The sequence below is a fragment of the Anser brachyrhynchus genome (genome assembly GCF_964034855.1).
Source record: "Anser brachyrhynchus genome assembly, chromosome: 5".
NCBI lineage: Eukaryota > Metazoa > Chordata > Aves > Anseriformes > Anatidae > Anser > Anser brachyrhynchus.
The window spans coordinates 1,295,970-1,301,976 of record NC_137699.1 but is presented as its reverse complement, the minus strand read 5'-3'; the positions used below and the strand labels follow the sequence as shown (position 1 = coordinate 1,301,976).

The window sequence follows — 6,007 nt, the reverse complement described above, 5'->3', positions numbered from 1 at the left end:
GAGTAAAGTATTTTTGCAGAACATATATGTCCTGAACATTTCCTGCAAATTACGATAAACACCAATATAAATTCCATAGTTATTGGCAGACTGAAGAAGCTTCATACAGCTCTAGCAGAAAGGCAGTAGAGAGGCGTGGAGATTGTTAGGCCCCGTCTGTCCCCAGAGGGAAACCCTTCCTCCAGTCTCCTAGCTCCCACATATCATAGAAACATACTATTGGAGGGGCTTTTCCAACCTAAATGATTCTGAAGTTCATACTTTTTCAGTGCCACAGAAGGTTTCCTTTTGGACACACCATAAATCTCAATTTATTACAGTAGTTTGATATTTTTGAAATATTAACTTCTTGGACTACACAATTTAAGAGTAAAGTGTGTTGGGAATTATCTGGAACAAATTAACTTTATTCCATCACATTGCTTGAAATGCAGCATATAAAAAAATTGTGCAATTTAGATAACATACTCCTCTTTCCAGTCTTTATAGTTAGATTTCCAGTTTACTGTCTTAAACCAGCTTATTAATATTGCCAGTGACAATGTACAGGTGACACTTAATTAGCATTAAGACGTTTAATATTCTTTGAGGAGTATCTGAAGGTTTTGAGAACATCTCCTGAAAGGTATATTATACAAAACTGCGTTATACAAAAACATATATGATCTTTTGTCAAGATATAATTTATTCTTAGACATTAAGTAACGAATTCAGGGAAGATAAAATAAGCTGGCATAATTCTAGCTGGAAGTGTAGTTAGGAAAAGCAAATCCCAGAGATACTACACAAAAAGAGTTTGAAAGACTTTGGTCAGCCTCAGTACAAGAACCTTAAGGTGAATTTGAGGCAAGAATGCTCCCTTGCCATGGTGAATGCACTCCTGTCAAAGATAGCCATCATCCGAATTGGTGATTCTGGAGAATAGAAACCACTTTCTGCTTGGATGAGTTTTGAGACAAAAGAGCACATTCCTGAAATTGGTAGGGTAGGGAATCATGCATGTTCAAATTTTTTTCCCCACACATTGTTTATTCATTTAAAGGACGTACATTACATTGTGTTCAGTGTTTCAAACATCTGTTATTTTGAATGTTCATTTACCATTTAATTGAGTTCTTTTCCCTTTCCAACAATTGTACTGTGAGCAGTCAATCAATTAGAAAAAAAGAGTAGCAAGATGTCTGGCTAATCTATGAAAAGAAAAGGCATCCTTCTGAAGGATGTAAGTATAAACAACATCAGATAACAATACAGCAAAGACGAAATCTATTACCAGCAGGCAAAAATCCCCAAAACCGAAAGCCAGAACTCTGCTGAGCGGAGTTAGGAGAGGGAACTAACAAGTGACATTAGCAGTTTCTTCCATCTTAAGCACTATGTGTCTTGGCAGTTCCTTTGAATTTCCCCTGAGGAGGCTGTGCTGTGTGGCTGCGGTCAAGCTGGGGTCCCAAGCTGGTGCTGCCGAGGGGTCACCCAGCTGCTGGGCTGACCCCATCACCTGCGGAGCAAATGGTGTGCACCCGCAGCTGTCACCCTCTCTAGTGCTCCTTTCCCTTACTCCCCAAGCGTGCATGATGCCCACACCAAAATACCTGGTTGTGGCTTTTGGACAATGGTGATTTAGGTATGAGATCCATTGGAAAGCTGCCCAGTTCAGTGACGGGGCCTCAGTGGATGATCATAGTTGGCATCCTGTGGGAGACTGTGCCCTGCCACTGAGTCCCTGCTGACAGCAGCTTGAAAGGCCAGCTGTGACAGCAGCCAGGGGCAAACGAGACTTGGTGCAGCTAACTGAGGAGGTGGAATAACAAGTGGCAAACTGAATGCTTATGGCCTAAAATTAATTCGAATATTCATACCACAATCTTGAAAATTACTGTTTAGCATGTCAGCAGTATTTAATTCCCATGTGAAAATGATTGTTTTATTAGTACAGTAGCAGTTAATGGTTTTCTATGGGAGAGACTATCCAGACAGATAAAGATGTGATAACATTATTAAATGGCTACTCTTTTTACTGCTCTTTTGTTTTATAAGAATGCTTGGATTTACAAAGCTCTGAGTTGTAAATTTTTTTTCTACTTACATGAGGTTTTACAATATGGAAACTTGTAAATGTCAGGACTGAATAACTAGTATAAAAACCCACAGAGTTATTTTGCTGAATCAGCTCAGTGTTTAACTTTCTGACCATCTTCATATATGAAACATACATCAAAATTTTAAGCTCAGTCTGAGATCTAGGAGTTTTAGGAAAATATCGGAAAGAATTAGGGATTTCATAGCTATTAGAGCAGAACCATTAAATGGTCATATTTTTTCTCAGGTTTTGCTGAAATAAATAGGCATTAAGGACACTGAAATACTAACACGTTTGGGATAAACCTGACTGCAAAGAGAAGATTATCAACAGAGTTTTTCTGGAATTACTGTTCCTGAAAATTCCTAATTTAATACTATTCTGGAGTAATTGTGCTACATTCTAGTTTAATTTATTTTGTTCTGTAAGTAGTTTACATTGCAAAGCAGTAAGACCTTGTTTAAGATTGTAAGAGGATCACACATAGAGTTGATTTTGAACCGTTACTGTAGTCAACTCTGCACCTTGTCAGAACCAGAATAACTTTCAGACGTAGGTGACCACCTTGCAGGCCTTTATTTAATAGATAGAAGGCAAGATTTGTGGTCTGTTTAGTTTTATTTTCTTAGATAAGAAAGAAAGTTTTATCTTCTTAGTTGCAGAAGTTAGAGTGGAGTTCCATTATCTTCTTTTGGCCTTCCTGTGCATGATCATAAAATTTTCTGGAGGTTAGATTGTTATAGGACCTGTGAAATATTAACCTCACAGCATATAGTAAATCCTTGTCAGCCTTTTCAAACACTGTCATTATGGGACAGCTGTAATTTACTCAGAAAAAATAGAATTATGCAAATAGGAATATTGTTTGCATATGATGGTGCATTATTTAGCAAGACAGCAGCTATGCATTTGAAATATGAACATGTTTTGATCTCATTTTTTATTGCTCTGTGGACTGTATTTTCCTTTTGATATGCTCCCAATTTTAACTGGTGAAGGTCTGAATAATCAACAATGCCTATTTTTATGGTGTGCCTTGTTATCTTCTCAGTTACTCTTGACCAGAACAGATTGAGCAGTGAGTCACCCACCAGACGTTATTAGAGCTGTGACAACAAGAAACCAGATGAAACCTCTAAACTCTATCTGCTTTCCAGACCACGGAAATGCAGCATATTGAATTTGCTTTGACTTATGCAAACCGCAGAGCCTGGTACGGACTCTTTTCTACCCCTAGGAGTTTTCCAGTATAGAGAAGTTTTGAACAACCACAAATGCAAATTACATGCATAGGCAAACTGCTGTATTCTAGCACACGCCCAATGGTAGTTTAAATGCCACTGCAAGCCATTGTCTTCATTTAAAAATAGTGACCTTAGGCAATAAGTTTCTGAAAGTTTTTAGAAAGTATTATTTTGTATTTGTAATGCACAAGTCCATGGCAGTGGATGGCAATCTTACTGTTACTCAAATGTATTGCTGTGTGTATTCATACAATCAAATTACATTTCGAAACTTTCACATGCCAAATTATTCCAGCTACTTATGAAGTACAATATTGTCTCATAAATTGAAAGGTCAGTGTAATTATTTTTACAGAAATGTGCACGTGTGTTTTTTGGGAGGAGTATAAACTGACAGTCCGTAGGTGCAAACACTATCACGAGCACTATTGTAGCATTTAATGTTTTTAAGACTTGGTGGTTAAGATAATTGGGAGTGAAATGCAGAATCTCTGTATCCAGGTCTTTCTTAGAGTGCATTTCAGATCAGAAAGTAATGGTTGAAAGTTTTTGGTGTGCTCAGTTTGTTGTAGATAGATACTTGATAGTTTCATTGATATCAGCTCCCAAGAGCTAGAAGGCTGGATATTAACAAATATTAAGCTATTCTCTCATAATCAGAGAGCATCCTTCTAGGCCAGGGTTGAGTCGTATTGCCTCATTCTTGTAGGGAACCTTGACCTGTGATGTCCCAGCTGTATCTTTTGAAGCTAGAAGACATAAGCCTTTTGTGGTCTGTCACAAATAGTGCATTTTTCTTTAAAATAGAATTTCTCAGGCTGGTTGGACAAATCACTTCTTTTTGACTTTCTGTAGTGTTTGTCCTTAACACAATTTGCAGGCATTCAAATGGTGCTTCCATTCTGGGGCTTTGTCATGAAGACAGAGACTGCTTGGTGACTGCATTTCCCTATTGTAGTAAGAAGTGTTATAGCTTGGGCTGCTGAGCTGATAGTGTGGGTCTCCTGAGATCTCTGGCAGGCTTATAGCTCATTCTGAGTGCCTCTGATTTCCCTTCTCATTGCTCTTAAGGGTGGTTATTTTGTGGCTGTAAGCTGTATGAAGATTTTTGGTATGTGGCTCTGAGAACAATTTTTCCAGACTATATTTGTACCTTTTTCCCTAATGCAGCCACCCACTCTATAAAATTCTCAGTTAGCTGCAGCTAAGATAGTAAGCAAGGTTAATAAGAGTAAGTTGATGGACCAACTCTTTCCACTTAGCATTCCTTTGCCAGTTACTGATCCAATCAAGGTTTTAATATGGAAGTTGAGAGAAACATGTCCCTTTTTGTGTAGGGGTGATATGTGTAGAGAAAAGACATCTTAGAGCCAAATTCTGTTGTCTGTTCCATGGCATTAATTATTGACTATTCCTGTTAGCTTCAGCACTTTGCAACATCAAGGTAGATATGATCTAAATCTTACTACAGATCTCATTACCTTGCTACAGTTGCTATTTTCCCCCTTGAAACTATATTAAAAGCAGACACAACACCTATTTGTGAGAGTTGGGACAAGAGAATCAAGGAATGGGCATTCTACGAACTGCTGTGAAATTGGGCCAACAGTCATGAAGAAAGTACCTGGAAGAGAAGGAACTAAATAAATTAAGAGATGAAATGGGTTGAAGTAAGATAGACAGGAACTCACATAAGGAAAATTATAAAGATAACAACTAGAGCAGTAGGGAGGTTTTCTGAAAGGGGTGGTGAGAAGACTGGCTTGAGACACAGGAAGAGAGAAGCAGTGCGAAGGAGTTGCAGAGAAAAAGTACTTGAAAGAGACCGCATGAAAGAGAAAGTCACATGGACAAAATAGCGAAGCTAAAAGCAGGGAAACAAAAAAGGCTGGTTCAGAAAAGCAAATGACTGAAGGGAAGTGAATCCTGAAGCTAGTTTAAAGGAATATGAAAACATAAAATGTGCGTGTATGAAGTAAAGGACATAGAAGAAAGAACCAAATGCACTGTGAAAAACAGAAGACTTTTATCATATATATAATACACAAAAAGTGACATCTAATTTGAAGAAAAAGTTGGTTTATTTGCTTCTTTTTTAACAAAATATGGGGAATATAATGTATACTAGTGCTTTGGTTGTTTATGAAGGTGAAATTTTCTCATCCCTTGGAAGAGAATGTGTGTCATGCTGGCCAGGTTTTTCCCTCTTTGATACTATAAATTGCACTTGCTACCAATAACCCCAAAAACAACAGATGCGTTAGGAAAACATTATAGATCAGGTATCAGCTATCCACTTAGAACTTTGCAGATTCTAGGCATTCAATAAATCCCCCAAAGTTGTCACAGTCATTTATTCCTCAAGCCTTTCTCAAAATGATAAGCATGTAAGCAATGACAAAATACACGCGAAGTTAGCTGCTTGGCAACAACGATTTCATAGATGACTCACTAGCCAGTAGTTTGTGCATGCGTTTGCCTAATCATAGAAGCAATCCAGCCTTCCATCTTGTAGGTTTAATGAAGCTACGTCAATTCCCATCTAGCCACATATCTTAAATATTTATGATGTCAGGAAAAATACAGACCTATATAGTACAACATTGTCAAAAACATCAGGTATAATTGATTAAGACTTAGCAAAGAAATTGTCTTCTATAATGTGTGTAGTCTTTCTCTACCA

At 37.7% G+C, this 6,007-nt stretch overlaps 1 protein-coding gene across 1 annotated transcript in view; it reads left to right on the top strand.

Annotated features, from left to right (window-relative positions):
* Positions 1-6,007, top strand: part of MICAL2 (microtubule associated monooxygenase, calponin and LIM domain containing 2) — a 162,840-nt gene that overhangs the window by 143 nt on the left and 156,690 nt on the right. The window contains exon 2 of the mRNA XM_080593239.1: positions 3,132-3,293. The gene's annotated coding sequence lies outside the window, so the exon portion shown is untranslated. The remainder of the gene's footprint in view (positions 1-3,131; positions 3,294-6,007) is intronic.